Genomic DNA, 19,204 nt, shown 5'->3' on the forward strand with positions numbered 1-19,204 from the left:
CCTACCCAGGCTGGGCACTGGGTACTGGGGCTGTTCCCATGGGCACTGAGAATCACCCACAAGCTTTCAAACCATCCTCCCAGACAGAAGCAGCCTCTCTCCAGGGAGCTCTCACAAATGCAGGTTGAAGACCACAGAGAGGCCTTGGAGGACATCCCTGTTCCTCAGTGGGCAGAACACCAAGGAGATGGCAAGAGGTGGCTCCTGCTCCCCTCCCCTCCATATCTTGCTCCTGGCACCCCCTGCACTCCACCCACACCTCCCAGGCAATCTGGCTGGAATCTGGGCCAGCGAGACCATCTGCTCTTTCCCTCTCCAGCTGCAGTGCAGGGCTGCATGGGGGCCTTCTCCGGAGGGAGGAAGCTGGGAGCAGCTGCCTTCGCAGGCAAACAGCCTCACAGACAAGACTGCGCTTTCCTTTGACTGCTGACCCACCTTGTCCCCTAGAACTCACCACTTGAGCTGGCGACTGACCTGCAAGCTCAGGGGTGGATCCTGCTCCTGCACCTGAGGGCTGATGCAGGAGACAGCAGGGTCTGCCCACAGCCAGTGGACCCTGAGCAAGATGCGTCTCCCCAGGGTGCCCAGGTACCTGCTGCCATCTGACCTAACCAGATGGCTTGAAAGGGATGCTCATGGTCACCATCTCCTCTTCCCCATCGCTTCTTTTCCACTGCCTCATGGTGTTGCATGAACCAGTCTTCACTTTACCCTCCAGATCCTACCTGTTCCTTCCCCCATTGCTTGCTGATCCTGCTGCCCGGGCTTCTGTCGTTTTTCAAACCAACCAAAGCTGGACTCCCAGGCCCCAGGCTCCACATAGTATCACCTGCACCTGAAGCCTTTTTCTTTCCACCCTGGGCCAGCAAATCCTTCTTTGTCCTTCACATTGCAGTCAAATGTCACCTCTCTGTGGCACCCTGCCCTTCCACACTGCAGGAGCCTCCACTTCACGCCTCCCACAGATGCTTGCCCCTGAGCCCCGAGGATTATTTCTCATGTTGTCTTACAGACATGACCAAAAAAAAAAAAAAAAGCAACAATTAAGGGTCAACAGACAGCAAGTGCCCTTCCACTGGCTTCCTTTATCTATGGGAGGGGGTCGGGAGGCTGGCCTCAGGAGTCATCAGTCCCAGCTCACATGGTCTCTACTTTAGTTGGAGATAGGTCGTATCATTTCTGCTGCCCGAAACAATACTTCTCTCTCTCTGACCCCGTGCCCTTATACACTCTTTCTGTAACTCAGTACTGTAACAGCTTTCTAAATTACCCTACTATTAATAAAAGCTTGGGAGTCAGATAGTAGCGTATGGACCTGGTAGATCCAAAAAATGATGGAAAAAAGCCCAGCTGACCCTCCTCTATGCTTTTCCAAGATCCAAAATGGTCTGCGAAACTTCTAGGCCCCCTTTCTTCCTCCCTGTGTCCCTCTCTCTTCATCTGAGTCTTCTAAAAACTCTATTGTTTATTCTGGTCATCTTAGCACGGACTTCATCCTCTGAATCAAGGTTCAGTTTATTGACAGTTTCGGAGGACACAGCGAACAAATCTCCTGCAACACAGTGCCAGCTGTGCAGAGCCTTGTGCTCCCCGTCTGTTTTCCAGGTATCACATCAACCAGTCCTCACAAGTCCAGTCAGGACGTCTTGTGACCCATGGCTACTGTACCTCTTATAGATGGGAAACAGACTGGGATTTGGGCATGTCACATGATTTGCCCAAGAGTAGCAGGGAGGAGCGAAAGGCTTGATATTGAAAAGATCCTTCTTTATTGAAAAGATCATTTTCTTCATTGTTTTATTATTATTATTATTATTATTATTATTATTATTATTATTATTATTATTATGTGTGAAGGGAGGGGGCATGAATGTACCACAACATGCATGTGGAGGTCAGAGGACAACTCTGTGAGTTGGTTCTCTCCTTCTACCTCTACATAGGTCCCAGGGCTCCACCTCAGATTGTCAGGCTTGTGTTGCAAGCAACTCTACCCCCTAAGCAATCTTGCCATCCCAAGGCTTGGGAGTTGAACCCAGACTTGTTTGGCTCCAAAACCTACACAGTGAACCACTGTGCCAAAACACTGCCAAATTAAAGCTGTGGAATAGATGGCAAAAGCGCAAGGAGAGGTTAAAACCACTGCCAACAGTGCTTGGTGTTCTAGAACATCATGTGGGAAAGAAGACAGTAATGATGACAGCAGTCACTGCCATAGCCTTGTTATTACCATTTGCAAATGAGGTCCCCAGGTACAGAGGCTGACATTTAGCCTGAGGTCACATGGCAAAGGAGAGGCAGCTTTGCAAGAAGCTCCAACATACAGTGCATCCTCTTGTTTTTTTATCCTAGGCAGACCCCACACAACCCCTAATTCCAAGCACTATGGTGTCCTTCTTCAGCTGTCACTTGTCACCCTTAGGGACTACACCTCCTCTGTGGAAAATCCTACCCGAAGAGATCCTGTTTCCCTTTCCTCCACATGCTAACAGGATTACAGTGGGTCCAGCCCTCGGCCCAGGACACTCAGAAAGAAAAGACACACTAGTCTTTATTTCCCTCTGCTTGCAAAATCACTCCACTGAGCAATTTCAACTTTCCACCCACCATCGCTCATCCCTGGAGCAGAAATAGCCAGAAATAGTTGCTTCCAGGGAAGTATGGCTTCCGCAGGCTTGGGGCAGAGACTCAGTCAAGTGTAATGGTGGCTTCTCAGTAAGAGATTCAGTACAGCCTCTTCCGGCAGTTTCCCAGTGTCCTGGGTGATGAGTCAGCCATGGTGCAGAGTAGTCCCAAGTCTTAGGGGTCCAATTGCTGTGAAGAGGCACCATGACCATGACAACTTTATTTTAAAAAGATTTATGTATTTATTATGTATACAGTCTTCTGCCTACACACTAGAAGAGGGCACCAGATCTCATTACAGATGGTTGTGAGCCACCATGTGGTTGCTGGGAATCAAACTCAGACCTTTAGAAGAGCAGTCAGAGCTCTTAATCTCTAAGCCATCTCTCCAGCCTGCCCATGGCAACTCTTATAAAAGAAAACATTTAACTGGGTGGCTTACAGTTCAGAAGTTCAGCCCATGATCATCATGGTGGGACAAGGCGGGATGCAGGCAGACGTGGTGATGAACAGAAGCTGAAAGAAGTGTACACCTTGACTCCAAGGCAACAGGAAGTGATCCAAGACATTGAGTGTGGCTTGAGCCTATATGAGATCTCAAAGCCCGCCCACACAGTGACACACTTCCTCCAACAAAATGAGATACCACAGTGACATAACAACTCCAACAAAGTCACACCTTCTAACAGTGCCACTCCTTATAGCCAAAGGGACCAATTACATTCAAACTGCTACACTTGGAAGACTCTGGCTTCCCTTAGAGTCACGTGCCTAGGCCCAGAAGCTAGCCCCTCCTCTCCCCGAGACATCAGTCATTCTAGAAGAGGAGATACCAGTGAACAATAAGCATCAGTGATTATATGGGGGTGAATACAACTCTCACCAGCTACTGGTGGGATGGGAAAGGGTATGGCTGCTTTGGAATAAATATCAAATGACTGTGTGACTATATGACCCAACAACTCTGCTCAACTGACCTTGTGTGTTTACACAAAAACTCACAGATGTGGGCAAGGTGAAGCAGCGACATGCCAGTAACACCAGAATTCAGGAGGATCATGATATCTGGGCCAGCCAGGACTACACACTGAAAGCCTGTCTCAAGCATCCCAAACAAGACAAACTTACACACTCACGTCTACAGCAGCAGTGTTCATAGCAATCCCAAAGTGTGAATAACTTGCATGGCCATCCACCGATTAGGGGAAATATGGAATCCCAGGCAATGGGATATGATTCTGTTGCAAAAGGAATCCTGAAAGCATCATGGTAGGCCACAAAAGCTAGATTAAAAAAAAGACGACATGTTACACGATGGTCCCGTGTACGTGTCGGGAGATGTCTGGAGCAGGCAGGTGTACAGGGCTGTGGCAGGTTTGGGGTCAGGCAGGCAGAATGAAGCAACTGCTGGAGACCAGAGTCTCCCTTGAAGTTGATGCACACGAACCAGAATTAGACAGTAATGACAGCTGTGGAAGGCCTTGCACTAGAGACCGCAGGAGCACACACTTCAGAAAGTCTGCCTTCAATGGTATATGAGCCGTGCATCGGCTGGAAGACAAGAGGCGGGGGCTCCAAGTCGGTCCTGGGAGTTCGATGAGCTCTCAGTAGCATCTGTTCCCCTCATTATTGTACCCAGATGGCCAAGAAAGGCCCAGTACACAATGTACTCCCCACCCCCCGCCCGGAGCCTCCACGATCTGACCTCTGTCTACATCTCCCAGTATCATCCTGCCAACCACCATGGGCCCCTTTTAGGACCATCCAGGCCCTGCCATCTCTGTGCACCTCTGGGCCTTCTCTCTCAACTTGCCTTTATTAACTCCCCTTAACTTTGTTAGTCATCGCTTAGCCTCCACGTACCATCATCTTAAATGTCACTGTCTCTGTGAGGACTCTGTCACTCCCACCCCCCCCCCTCTGGGTCCTGGGCTAGCCAGGTGACTTTTCAGTGTTCTGTTTCTGTCCAGTCCTAAGAAAACAAGGCTAGAAGGTGCTGTGTTTGGGTCCTTGTCTTTGCTAGGCTGTCAACTTCGGAGGTGGGCGGGGCAGGACAGCACTGGAGGTGGACAGGTAGGAGAGTCACCTTTTGTTACTATAATGCAGTTCAGGCTCCCAATCAATAACTGAGCCTGCAAGAAGAAAGGCCCACGTAGCTTCTGCTCAAGTTGCAGAACTGACTGGAACCTGTTTTTAGGCTATTCTGCTTTCCCTCTGGGTCAGTAGTACCCACAAAAAGGACCCAGACTCTTCCATCTCAGAGAGAATCTTCATCCCCTGACTTGTGCCAAGAGGGCTATTTCTCTCTTAGCATCTCTGATACTGTCTATATAATCAGGACAAGACAGCTAGGACCACACCAGGCACGTAGCTACAATCTATTTTCTAGAACTTGCATATCCAGGATATTGACAGATATTGTCCAGGATGTTGACAGACATTGATAACTCTGCCCACATGGAACTTACACCTAGTGTCAGGGGTGTGCAAAGAAAGCATCCAAAGCCCCTGTAGGAGATGATCTGGTCTATCTTCTGCTAGTGATCGATCAATTGATTGATTAAAACAGACTCTCTTACTTTGTATCCCTGATTAGTTTTGAACTCATTTTGTAGACTGAACTGGCTTTGAACTACTAATCCTTCCCCTCCCAAGAGCTCAGATAATAGGTGTGCACTATGGTGCCACACTTTCTTATGTGGAGAACTAGCTTGTGGGGCTAAGAGCTCAGAAACACTTGCTGAGTTGAACAAATAAAATTCAATTTATTTCTCTTCAAGAAAAAAAGCATAGGTGAAGATTTCCAGAATGCAGGAGTGCAAAGTTTGCAATTCATCCTTCTTGGACATAGACATTCTCTCTGAAAACCAGGACGGGGCAGCAGGGGAAATGGTAATGTGTGAGACAGCCTGCACCAGCTCTCCTTAAGTGCGAGAACCGCATCTAGAAACTCAATAGACATGGAGAACAGAGCTGTGAGTATGACCTGTGTCCCTTTCCTCTCCTCTCCTGTTCCCTCACATTCTACCCATTAACTCCCCCCGCCATCCCCGTACGTATCCGCTCCCTACAGCACTTAATCTCCCACTCCCTACAGCACTTAATCTCCGAGAGGGAGCCATGAGTCCTCCAACACAAGCCCGAGGCTTTCCCAGGTCCCTTCAGGAACACAGCCAACCTCAGCTTCGCCAGCTCCTCACTGATTCCAGCCCCAGATTCCCACCCCCTCCCCCAAGCAGCTGCTCAGCAGAACCTTTCTGCCCCAAGCCTGGTCTGCAGAACCTCTAGTCAGCAGCCGGGGAACTCTCCAAGGTTCTGCACTTACTCAGCTTCCGTCTCTCGGCAGGCACCCACAACAAACCCTCTTTCCTTGCTCCCTTCTGCCTTTCCAGTCCCATCTCTCTGGCACATGTCTCCTTCCATCTCTCCTGGACTTTTATTAAGTGGTCCAATTATTTCATTTCTCCAGGCAAGGACTGGATAAAAATATCCCCTACCTTCCAGGTAGGAGATACATACATATAGATCCCGCTATGACCTTTCGCCACCATAACAACTTCTAACCCAGGCTGAGGACGTTCCCAGCATGAGACATCATGCTAAGATGCTATTGCCCCAGTCAGTCTCCAACATGGCCCCATGCGTAGAATCTGCAGTCAGCCCGTTCAGCAGAGGACTGGCATGATGTGTCCCAGCTTGTTTGGCTAGGAAGTGTTGAGACTCGTTTTTCATCTGGCCAACTCTATTGTCACTAGTGCCAATCTCCAAAACCCCAGGGGAAAAGCCAGCACTGGGGCTGCGGAGATGGCTCGGTGATTAAGAGCACTTGCTACTCTTCTAGCCATCTGTGTCAGGGTTTAAGGGTAGGAAGCCACTGGCTTCTGAAGGGAGCGCCTTCTCCAGCTCCCATTGTCCACATGGAGTTGTGGCTCCGGTTCCATCCCACTGTCCCCCTTGGCATCTAGTCAGGCCCTCTTTGCTGTCTTTCTAGACCTTAATTGTGTTCACGTCCAGGGGAACAATGCCTTGCATCTCCATATTAGCACTGTGTTACATGAACCCCAAGCAGATCCCGCCCTGGGCTTCCACCTGTCTGGCTGAGAAATATAATTTCTAAAACCATTTAAAGTTAACCACATGAGGAATTGAAATCAAGATTTGTATCTTCTTTGTTACTTACAGAAAAGGTGAAAATAAAGAGCACAGAGTCTGGCGAAGGGGATGTCTCAGCATGAGGGCCTGAGTTCATCCCCTAAAACCTGTGTGGAAAAGCCAAGCACTGGGGCTGCGGGGACACTCTAGTGATCAAGAATACTTGCTACACATCCAGAAAGCTCAAGTTCGGTGGCCAGTACCCATGTGGGGCAGCTCCCAACTGCCTGTAACTCTAGCTCCAGTGGACCTAATCCTCTTTTGACTTTTTAAGGAACTGCCCTCTCCCCCAGTACACACACATGAGAGAGAAGGGGGATTCTAATTTTTAAAAACCTAAGCATGGTGGCATATACTTGTAATCTCAAAACTGGAAAAGCAAAGACAAGTAGATCTCTGGTGCATACTAGCCAGCCAGTCCAGTCAAAACTGGTTCGCCCCAGACCAATGAGGAACCCTGTCTCAAAAGCAAGGTGGATGGGGCCTGAGAGATGGCTCAGCAGTGAAGGTCACTTGTTCTTTCAGAGGACTAGGTTCAATTCCCAGAACCCACATGGTCACGATGGTGGGGGATCTGACACCTTCTTCTAGTTCCTGTGGGCACTAGGCATGCACACATATATACATGGAGGCAAAACATTGGTACACATAATATATAAGTATGAAACAAACAAGCAAAAGCCAAGGTGGCCAACTCTCTCTCTCTCTCTCTCTCTCACACACACACACACACACACACACACACACACACACACCATAGACGTCACTAAAATCACAAAAAGAAAGAAGTAACAAAGAAACCCAAACACATCAAAGCATGGGCCATGATGACTCCAATCCAAATGTTCATATTAGCATAAATGAAGCAATCTTTTCTCCCCTCTGCTCTAAAGACAGTAGAGATTTGCTTGCTGAGAAGGAAAATCATTCAGCGTGTGCTGGTAACAAAAAGCAATGGCATAAACACACCAGAGAGGCTAAAAATAAAGGGATGTTCCAGTATAGAACAGGCGGACACACACACGAAGAAGGAGGGGGTGGCAACAGTACTATGATGCAGAATGGAATTCTGGGAAAATAAGGAGGCAATGAACTTGAGGTTGATCAAAACAGACACCACAAGGTGAGAGAGTCTCCCCTTGTGCTCCACGAGGCAAAGTTAAGTATAAACCAGAAAGCAGAACAAGGGCTGCCTGGAGCCACAGATGGGGAAATCAGTCCTATCAGTTAGGAGATTCTGGGACTTGAACAGTCAGCCCGTACAACAGAAGACAGCAAGGCAGAAACTGTGAGTGGTCAAGAGCAGGGTTATAGACACACACCCTCAAGAAAAGGTTAGAGAATGGGACTAGAGAAATGGCCTGGCTGTTAAGAGCAGGGGACCTAAGATCAGTTTCAAGCAGCCACATCACACAGCTCACAGCCTCCTGAAATCCCAGCTCTGCGGGATTTGACGCCCTCTTCTGATTTCTGCACGCATCTGCATATGTGTACCTACCTACACACAAATACACAAAATTAAAAATAAAAATAAGACCTTTAAGAATATGACGTAGCAAGATTAGAGAATAGCCAGCTATGGGACCAGTAAGATGACTCTGTGCATGAGGGAACATGCCACCAAGCCTGACGACAGGTTTGACCCTGGGACCCACATGGTAGAATGATAAAACTGATTGAAGAATGTTGTGCCCTGACCTCCACATGTCCGTGGCATATTTATACACACTCCACGGATAATAAATAAATGCATAAGCGTGTATGTAAATATAAAGAAAATTGTCAGAGCTGGACAGAAACAGCTGCGTCTAGCTCTGACTGCTGTTTGCCTATATTGTTTATGATCAAGGCATCTTGGAAGCAACCTACATGTCTAAACAATTGGACACTGATGCCACAGTGTTTGGAACATCATGCGTTGGGATGTTCCAAGTTGATATCTGAGAGGTTTTTAATAGCCTAGGAAGATGTTGACACAGAATGGAAGAACGGGGAATTCAAATACACACAGACACACACAGCACAGTCTCGGCTGGAGAAGCGGTATGTGTCTCACACATCCACACACTCATCACTGGAAAAGATGAAGACACCCAGTCCTCTGTGACGTGTGTGCTACGGTTGCCAGTGTTTGCTGAGCATTTTGAGATCTGTGGAGATGCCCTTTAGAGGCAGAAGTTTTCATTTTCATGACGAATGATGAAAACCTCCACAGGATAGACAAGAGCTGAGGACTGTGGCCATCCTTACACATCGCTACAGTAGAAACGACATTTCACGCCGACTGATCCCTCGGAGGAGGAGACAGAGCTGAGACTTCTGTGCTGGGCAGGAAACCCAACAGCAATGATAAGCAAAACAACAATAACAAAACCCTAATATGTTTGTACAGTGCAGGGGTCAACAAACTGCTATTGCAAACTCAATCAGGCCTGGGAACTTATGCTTGCACCAACTGAGAAGTTAAGAATGAGGACCCCAGAGAGTTTAGTAGAACACTCAAGAGACTAGGGAAGAGGACTAGAAGTTGGAGGACGGCCTGGGCTATGTGGTGACTTCAAGATCGAAGAACCTACACAGGGAAGTCCCGTCTGAAATAAAACAGGAGAAATGAAGAATGACTCCCATTTGCGTGTCTGTTTGTGCACGTGTGTTAGCCAGAGGACAACCACAACTGCCATCCCTTTTGTTTTACTGAGGCAGGGTCTCTTGCTGGCCTGGGACTCTCCCATTAAGCTAGGTTGTCTGTCCAGAGAGCCCCAGGGATCGGCCCGTCTCTGCCAATGCCAGGCTTATGACTGCATGCTACCATGCCCAGCATTTTTAAGGGGGTTCTGGGGATAAAATTCAGGTCTTCCTGTTTGCAAGGCAAGTGACTGAGCTATCTCCCTGTTCCGGGTTGCTACTTTTGAAGTGGTTGAAAACATCAGACAGGGTGCTGTGTGACATATGAGAAGTTCGTGAAAGTCACTGTGGTGAGCTAGCAGGAGCTAGGGTTGTAGGTTCTCACTGCCTTCCATGGCTCTTCTGCTCCAGCAGCAGGGCTCGGGTGAAGAGAGACCACATGGCAGACACAGCCTAAAAGATTTCTTTTTATTTTATTTTTTTATTTTTCGAGACAAGGTTTCTCTATAGCTTTGAAACCTGTCCTGCAGACCAGGCTGGCCTCTAACTCACAGAGATCCACCTGTCTCTGCCTCCCAAGTGCTGGATTAAAGGGTGTGCCACCACTGCTCAGCTTCTAAAGGATTCATCTGCCCCTTTAGAAGAACTTGGTTGGTTCCAAGTGTAATGCTTCGCGAGTAACAAAATAACTTCAAAGCTATGGTCTAAGCTCTGAAGTACAACAATAGTCTCCCAGTTGCCAGTAGGGGGGAGAGAAATTGGCTACCTATCCCAGATGAACCCAAGAGGGAAGTCAGGCAGGCACAGGTGGACCAGCCTTATTTCTTCACCTGCTAGGGAGAGCCGGGTTTGAGGGCCTCTGCTCCCACTTGCCTTTGTCACCCATCTCTCTACCCCAGGGCCTCTTAGCCGCCTCTCACCTCTGCAGCAGCCGCACTTCCTGTCAAGAGCAGGGTTTTCTGAAAGCTATGGTTCAGCTGCAGCTGCAGAGGATGATATTTTTATCCGGCCTCTGTTTCCTGTTTGTCGGCTGCGGGGGTTTTGTTTGCTGGGGTTAGGTTTAGCCATTTCTGATAAAGACTGGGCTTTCTTGTCACATCAGAACCGAGAAGTTGGCCTCCTAATCAAATCTGCTGCCAGCTCCCCGGGTCCCTGGCCCACGCATCTCCCCTACTGCCACACAACCTCCTATGGCTCTGAGACAGCCATCTCAGCCTGAGCAGGAGTAGAAACCAGGGCAGCTGGTGGGCAGAGGGGAAACCGGGGCATCTCTGCTGCAGGAAGTGGAAAAATCCACTCTTATCAGACGGGAACAGCTAAAGAGACACAGCAGCCTGGGGGTGCTGCTGCAGCCTGAGGAGGGGGGAGCAGAGAGGGCAGCCTGCAGCTTCCTGGGCTGCTGAATTCCATTGTCCTCAGCCTACCCTAGCTCAGAGACAACAGGAACCAAGATGCAGGCATAGTCAAGTGCAGGTCTTGGATGGGGTCTGAGAATGCCCTGAGCTCGGGAACCTGGAGGGTCATTTGGATGCTCCCAGCAACAAAGATGGCAGAGATCTCAGCCTTCGCGTCCTCACAGCACAGGCAGATGCGGAGACAGAGACAGCGGTGACTAAGAAGAACCCACATTCATTGAGCGCTTTCTGCAAGCTCAACCCCATGTCTAGCACATGTAGAGATGGTCTTCTTTAGTCCCTTCATCAACCTCAGGCAGGAGTTAGACAGGAGCAAGACAGGAGAGAGGCAGGTGTAGGATGTATCCCTATTTCTAAGCAGGGAAAAAGGCACGGGGAATCTAATTCACTTATTCCGATTTACTATCCAGCAGGAAACTCCAGCAACCCCCGCAGGGCTTAGAGCCCCAGACACCCCTGACTTTCTCCTTGCCCACAGTTTCCCGAACGGCCTTTAGCTGGGGAATTCTTCTCTGAGGCCTCCAGCTGACTCAGGGTTTGTCTCCACCCACAAGGCTGAGTTGTCCACACTCTGCACCAATGTCTTTCTGGTTCCAGCAGGATACCTCAGGCTTCCTACCCTCCTGAGCTTGGGGTCACTCTGGCCTGGCCTGAGAGAGGCCGTCAGCAACTCTTGAGAGTTCCTGAAATTGCAAGCCTGGCGCATTTCTCTCCTGTCTAAATGCCCCTCGCAGCACGTGTGGAGGGAGACAGCTCAGTGGGTAAAGGCACTTGTTACCAAGCCTTTCACCATGAGTTGGACCCCCCAGAGCCCACAAGGTCGAAGAAGAGAACTGACTTCTAAAAGTTGTCCTGACCTTGACACCCACGCCATAATACACACGTGCATGCACGCAGGTACACACACACACACACATGCACACCAATAAATAAATACTAAAGAAAAAAAAACAGTTTACGACTGCCTCTCCCTGTCCTGGGCTAGCTTTGTTAGTTCATACATATAGCATTTGTTTATGCCTTTGGGAGTTTTGCCTGCATACGTGTGTACCATGTGTGTGCCTGGTGCTCGAGGAGGCCAGAAGATGGCACTGGATCCCTAAAACTGGGGTTACAGACAGCATTAGCCCCAATGTGTGCTACGACTTGAACCTGGGTCCTCTTCAGGGACAGTAAGTGCTCTTAATGGCTGAGGCATCTCTCCAGGCCCTAACCTGTTAGTTCTTAAAACGGGGTCATTGGACCACCACCACCACTACCACCACCACCACCACCACCAGCAGCAGCAGCATCAGCATTTGGGAATTTGTTAGAAATACAAACCCTATGGTCCCACTCCAAAGCATGAGCCAGGAGCTCTTGAGGTGGGGCTACACTCAAGGTGAAGCCCTTGGTGATCTCATGCCATCAAGTCTGAGGACAATGGCCCTGCCTCTGCATTGAACAGTCCCCTCTGAGGGACCCTCCTCCTCTTCACCCAGGAGGACCCTTCCCCTCTCAGTGCAGCAGCCATTCAAACCACATCCGCTGGACATTAGGCAAGCGAATGAGTAAATGAACGCACTCACGCACACCTCACACAATAAATATTCCTTGATCCTGACCTTGCACCCTCAGCCGGCAGGGTCCGGCGCATCCGGCACCTGTCACCCTCCACAGCATTGCCATGACCCTGTGGGGCCACAGTGTGCTAAACATGATCCCACAGGGATGGGCTGGGGGATTAAGCCTGTGCGGGACTTTGAAGATTTGCTACAGAAATAAATCAGTGTAGCGTGTGTCGTTTACAGTCATTCTCTGGCTTTGTGCACCAGTTCCCTCTCCCCCACAGCCTGGCTAAGGCCAACTTTAAAGTTCCATATGAGGCCAATGCTGCTTTTCTATTGACCAGAGCTGAGCCAGATGGACATTTGACTTTGGGCACAACTTACAGACTGGGTAAGACCTCTCTGGCCTTCATCTGTCCCCCTTTCTTCCATCCCTCCCCTCCTTCCCGGTTCCCTTGCTCCCTCTTTCCTTCCTGTCCTCCTTCCCTTCCCTCTTCCTTCCTTTCCTCCCTTCCCCTCTTCCTTCCTGTCAACACTCAGTGGATAGCTGCTCATGAACCCACCAGCAGGCTGGACGCAGAACAGATGCCAGCAGGATTTGCTGAATGAATCAACCAACACTCAGGATGCAGACTGACCCAGAAGTGACCCAAAGGTTCTGCCTTCCTTTCCAGTTCCACCTGCCTGCCCATTTGGGTGTCCTTTCCCCATTTTAGCTCAAAATGAGACAAGTTCCAGAGACACCTTATGTAACTCAGGAGTGGGGTCAGTTTTCTTCCTGTGCCCCGGGCCAAGTGCACTCATGTCCTAGGACCAGGGCACTGCGGTAGAACACCTTGTTCTCTTAGAGCCAAGAGGCCAGCCAGGACACTAGATGTGAACTTCATGCCCTGAGGCTAAACTCTGCGTTGAAGAGGGACACCAGGCCTGGCCTGGGAAGAGGAGGCTCCAAAGATAACGATTTCGGGCCTCAGAGATCACCTTAGGGTAGACAAGAGCAACATCAGAGTCACACTGTGTCCTGGGCTCTCTGAGACAACTGGCCCTGACCTACTCTCTAACCCCAGCTCTCAAGTCTGAGATGCGGCAAGATCCTGAGAGAAGCCACGCTGTCCCAGCCTGGCTGCCCCTCAGAGCTGTAGAGGCAACAAAGAAATTGGTCTGGCATCTATATATCCTAGGTTCCCTTGTAGCTCCCTGCCTGCTAGAGTCGTGCCTCCCAGCAGCGAATCACCAGGGACTCTCTCTGCCCCAGGCCCTAACATGCCCTATTTAACTTCAAGTCTGGACCCTTCTCTTTCTGCAGGCGCTCACATCACTCATATGTCACTTCCTCAGAGGGGTCTGCTCTAACAGGTGTCAATCTCTTCGCCATTTGGTCTTTTTTGTCTTTAATGTCATGCTGGGGATCAAACTCCGAGCCTCCTGAATGCTGGGCAGGTGCTCTGCCACAGAGCTTGTCCCAGTCCCCAGGCACCTCTCAGTTAGTTACAGGCTATCAGCTGCCCTACGGGTGACCAGCAAAAGTGACTCTGTCTGTACACCCACAGGATGGTTATAGTAATCCTTTTAAGGCGACAAGCCAAGCATGGTACCATATGCACACAATCCCAGCGCTGAGGAGAAAGAGGCAGGAGGACCAGCAGTTCAAGCTCATTAGGTCTACAGTAGGTTTGAGGCCAGCCTGGGCTACGTGAGACCCTAGAGGGAAGGGTTGGGGGAGACTAATCAATCGCAAGTGCTGGTGAGGATGTGAGGAAATTGAAACTTCGGGTGTCTGGGTAAGTACAGTTGGTGCTGCGTTCCCCCAGTTAACAGGAAAGCTGTCACAGTGGTGAGAAATAGGGACTCAAACAAACACCTGGGTACCCAACCACAATCCTACATGCCAAGGACAGAGACAACCACGGTCCTGAGTGAGATCAGTCACAGTGTGGCAGGCGCAGGCCCAGTTTTGGAGGGAGATGCCAACTGATGACAGATGGTGACATGACTTGGAAGCTGTCTCTCTGTCAAAAATTACTCTAGAGCAGAGCCTCCCTGAGTTCCGGTAGACCCCTTCCCAAAACAGGGAAACTGAGGCCAGAACGATCTTTCTGAGGTCACCAGGTGGAGCTGGGATTGGAGCTCAAATGGTCTCGTTCCAGAGCCCAGGCTCTGAACCATGTACCGTGGCGATTCCTGGCTGGACCCACAGGAAGCTGGTCTTTAGTACAGGGGTAGATTTTTAACCAGCCCATCCCCCAGGGCCACACCCTCCCTCAGCCTCATCAGCCATGTATCTACACGTTCATGGCTGAGAAAGGCAGAGGAGCCAAGTACTGTGCCCTTTAGAAACATCACTTTGAACTGACTAGACATTTCTTAAAAAACAAGTGCAGAGCCAGGACGCGGTAGCGCATACCTTTTATCCCAGCAATCAGGAGGCAGAGGCAGGTGGATGTTTATGAGTTCCAGGCCAGCCTGGTCTACATAGAGTTCCAGGCTAGATAGGTCTAAATAGTGAAACCCTGTCTCAAAAAAACAACACACACACACACACACACACACACACACACACACACCACAAAAAACACAAAAAACAAAACCAAAAAGTATAAGTTTCATCTCCGAGAAAATCGGAGACACTGCACTTTGGACCCAGGAGGTCCCTCCTCAGACCCTCCACTTCCATAGTGAGAAAAAGTTGGTAGACCTGCAGGAGCCACTCACTCACTAAGGCCAAGACACCTTCTGTGGCATTCCATTCACCCCTCCCGAGAATGTCTCAGGACCCCAGTTCTAAGGGCCCTGCAAGCAAATGGTGGGGCCCACACATGTGCACTTTGATGAAAGGATGGCACATTCAGACTTGAGGGACCCCTCTGTACAATGGTGGAGGGGGCACGACCTGTAATCACCTTCCTTTGAAAACCAGGAGCAAGAAGCAAACCTTACAGGCTTCTGAAAACCAGGCAAGATATGGCACCCTCACAATTGTGCCAGCAGCCAGGAGCCCCGAAGGTCAAAGCCTGCTCTGTCACTTGCAGTCTGGGACCTGCCGGTGAGTGACCACAGCTGTGAAGCTGCATTAGGAATGCATGGTGACACACGGACAAGGTGTGGGTTCAGTCCGTGCCAGGCTCTGTGCTGAGGCCGTGCACACTTTGGTGGAGCCTTGCAGGTGGGTCCCTCACAGCCCAGGGCCGTCTCATGCTTGCCTTGCTCCACCCTGAATTTCTTGGGCTGGGAAGCAGGTAAAGTTGGCCTCCTGCTTCACAGTGGAAACTCAAGCCATTCTGAATAGCGATCCACTAAGGGGACAGAGCCCAAGAGGCAGACAGTCCTTGGGGACAGGAGCTGAGGCCACTGGTACGATTGCCAGGTGACCTAGCCCATTTAACGGAGTCTTCTCAGCCGGAAGTGGGCCATACTAATTAAGTGGAAACCATCTTTCTGCAAATCGATTTCTGCAGGCTGACAGAAACCCTCAAACTGGGTCAGATATGCTATCAGGACATGCCCACTTCTGGTCGGCAACTCAAAACCCAGCTCTCTGTAGGTTCACTGGTTCACTCTCCCCATTTCAGGCCAGCCAGGACAACCCTGAGAAGGGGGGACTAACGATCTTTCTAGACTGAGGAGGTCTCATGGTCCCCTTGGCCATACCCAAAGTACAACTTTCCAGCTCTTGCAGTGGGGTGACTCTCTGCCTGTTAAACACTGGGTGACTTGGGACAGTGCTTCCCCTCTCTGGGCTTGTGTACTGTGGACTGTCTAACTAACCACTGCTCCTTCTCTTCCTCTCCCTGCTCCCTAAGTCACTGCTAATTTATTTTCTGATTTTCATAGTCTTGAAATACATAAATTAAAATATAATCATTTACTAAGTGATCTTTCATGTCACTTCTGTCACTAAGCCAGGCTCAGACTCACTGTAGCATGTGTCAATACTTCATTATTTGCACGGTAGAATAATATTCCATTGTATGTCTATTGTATATACCACATCCACCAGCTGATAAGCATTTGGACTAGAGTTACCATGAAAAATGCAGATAAGTTTGCATATGGATATAAATTATGGAAATAGCTGACAGCAGGACTGTTGGTTTGTTATGCATTTGTTTAATAGTGGATCCTCATCCCTTCTCTCTTGCTGTAGGCGAGTCGCTGCTTCAAGCAGGCTTATGAAGTCATGGTTTCATCAAAATGGCTATAACTGATACCATCACTATCACCACAAAAAAGCTGAGGTCCAGGGAGGCAAAGTTGATGTGAGAGGTGCCAAGATGCAAGCCAGCAAAGGTCCTTGTTCTTTCTGTTGTCACCCTAGAGTCAAAGGGGCAAGGGTGTAGCCAAGGATAAAGGAGAGAACAGAATTACGGGAAATCCTAGTCCTCCTCCACTCTAGTGGCGAGGACTCATCTCTGCTCACAGTCACAGAGGAGTTTAACCTGTGACAGGAACATCAGAAGGAGATAGCGTGACCACCAAGTTCACGCTTTGCAGACAGGAGGGGAAGTCAGAGGTGCCAGGTCTCTGTGGTCAGACAAAGTGATCTAACCATTCCCCCACCCCCTCCCCCACACACGCCACTGCTGGAAACACCCCCTCTGCACACCTTTGCCTTCCTGAGGTGTAAGTGCAGAGAAGCAGCTAGCATCAGAGAACAAGCTGATTGCTGGGCAGTGTGCCTCTGAGTGAGGGTCACCATGTCCTGAGCTGGCAGAGCACAGCAAGGCCCTCTGCACCAAGCCCCAGGGTACCAGTGAAAGCCCTTAGATCTGTCCACACTGAAGCTCGCTCCTCTCAGAGACCAGAAGGCCCCTGCTTGTCTCCTGACCCTCTGAGAATCAGCATGTCTGCGGCCATAGGGACGGATGGCAGGACCTGGGCGAATAGCAGTGGGGCCGCCACTCAGGCTGCCTGGGATGGAAGCAGAGGAAGAGACCCTGAGCTCTCCACTCTGAAGGCAGACATAGCCCTGGCCTGGCCCCAGCCAGTCAACCCCTCCCAGCCCCACTTTATCAGATTGGTCATTTCTGAAGTTTATTTAATCTTGCCTGGACCCAGAAGAAACCTTCATGATATCTAAGGACGGTCAGGGTCATCCATTGTGCTAGAATCTTCTGCACAAAGGTGCTAGAATCTTCTGTATTTCATGCCCCCAGCCTTGTGGGCTCTTCCCTGTGCCTCCTGGCACCAGGTCCGTTCACTGTGCTGGCTGTCAGTGTGTCCTTCCACTCTCTGCAGGGTACTGGGCTGCACTGCAGTTATGAGCACAGACTTGGTACTCTTTAGGCCCAAATCCAACTTGAGCGAGAAGCCCCGGTAGGTCTTTGAGTCTCTCTGTGCCCCGCTCTCTCCTGCAGCATCCCAGGATTACCATCTGCCTCCTCCTTCTCACTGTGTCCTACCCAGTTCCTCTTATCTCCCATTCATCTGTGTGGGGACTGGCTGAGGGTTAGTGGTCACCTGATATCCATTTTTCGCTCCTCATATAACTTTTCTGGGTTCTCTCAGGCTGCTAGCCGAGCCCATGTGGTCCTGATGGGGCCAGGAGAGGGAGGCAGCCAAGGTGGGGCTCTGTTGCAGCATGGACCGGATTTCAGCTTCCCTGCAGGAGTCCTGGGCTCAGTAGAGCTGGTATTGGCTTCCCAGGATCCAGTACGAGACCCAGAGGGATGGAGGGGGGGGCGTGAGTACAAGACAGAAGGAGGCCAGAGGCCACTGTCCTGGTTGTTGGGTGGGCAGTGACTGGTGGGAATGGGGAGTTAATCCCAGAAGTATGGGTCTCATCAGAGCCAAGCTGGCCTTCTTCCAAGCAAACTCCCCAGCTAGGCAGTTAACCCTGGCTCTGAATGAGGCCTTGCGCTGGAGACACTCAGTTATGGGCCTGTCCCCACCCTCATCAGTGGGCATTGTCAAACCTTCTTTTAGCATCTACCCAGGTCAGGACTATCTCAAATAGCAATAGACTTCAGCCTGCAGCTGGACAGAAGAGACACGGGCACGGGCCACCATCCTCCAATAGCTCTGATTATTCCTACAAAGAGGAGGCTAGGGTCCAGGGAGATCAAGTGACTCGCCCCAAGTCACACAACAGTCAATTAGTAGAACTTAGGCTTGAACCCTGGTCCAATGCTCTTAACCATGCCCCACCGCCACCACTCCAACCTATGCCATAAGAGCAGGGAGCAGCAACAGAGCTACAAAGAATTGCAGAGAGGCGAGAGAAGGGTGGGTTATTAGGGTGATGGCCTGGTGGGAGAAAGAAGCGAGAATGTTCATCCACACAGGACCACCTGGTGTCATTCCCCGCCTTGAAGAGTCTTCCAGCTTATTCAACATTGTAGGGAACCCTAGCCAGAGGTCATCAAAGAAGCCAGCGTTTAGTCCAGCAGCATGCTTGCTGAGACCTGTCTCTCCCAAAATCCCATATTAGGACCCTAGCCCCCACTATGATGGTATTCAGAGAAAGGTCTTCACAAAGTGTTAGGTTTGGATGAGACCATGAGGGCAGGACCCCCTAAAATGGGATTATCATCTCTGGTGGAAGAGATGCCAGAAACTCTCTCTCCTGGTCATGCAAACACGCCACAAGTAAGTGATAAGGCAAGAGAAGAGGCTTCCCCAGAAATTGCCTGAGACCCTGACTGTGAACATTTAGCCTCCAGAATTGACAGAAAGACAATGTCTGTTACAGCACCCAGGCTTCCAGCTGACACAGACAGTGCCCAGATGCCTTAGCAGGTGCCTTAGCCAAATCCACCCAAAGACTGATAGACTCAAACCCCCTGGGGATGCTAGCTCCTGTTGGCTATATCCTGAGGATACCCCGGTCAAGGCCATGATCAG

General features: G+C 50.1%; 1 protein-coding gene across 2 annotated transcripts in view; it reads right to left on the reverse strand.

The window, feature by feature from the left end:
- Positions 1 to 19,204, reverse strand: part of Ppp1r16b (protein phosphatase 1 regulatory subunit 16B) — a 96,453-nt gene that overhangs the window by 29,229 nt on the left and 48,020 nt on the right. The window lies entirely within an intron of this gene.

The sequence above is a fragment of the Myodes glareolus genome, chromosome 10 (assembly GCF_982192425.1).
Source record: "Myodes glareolus chromosome 10, mMyoGla1.1, whole genome shotgun sequence".
Classification (NCBI taxonomy): Eukaryota; Metazoa; Chordata; class Mammalia; order Rodentia; family Cricetidae; genus Myodes; species Myodes glareolus.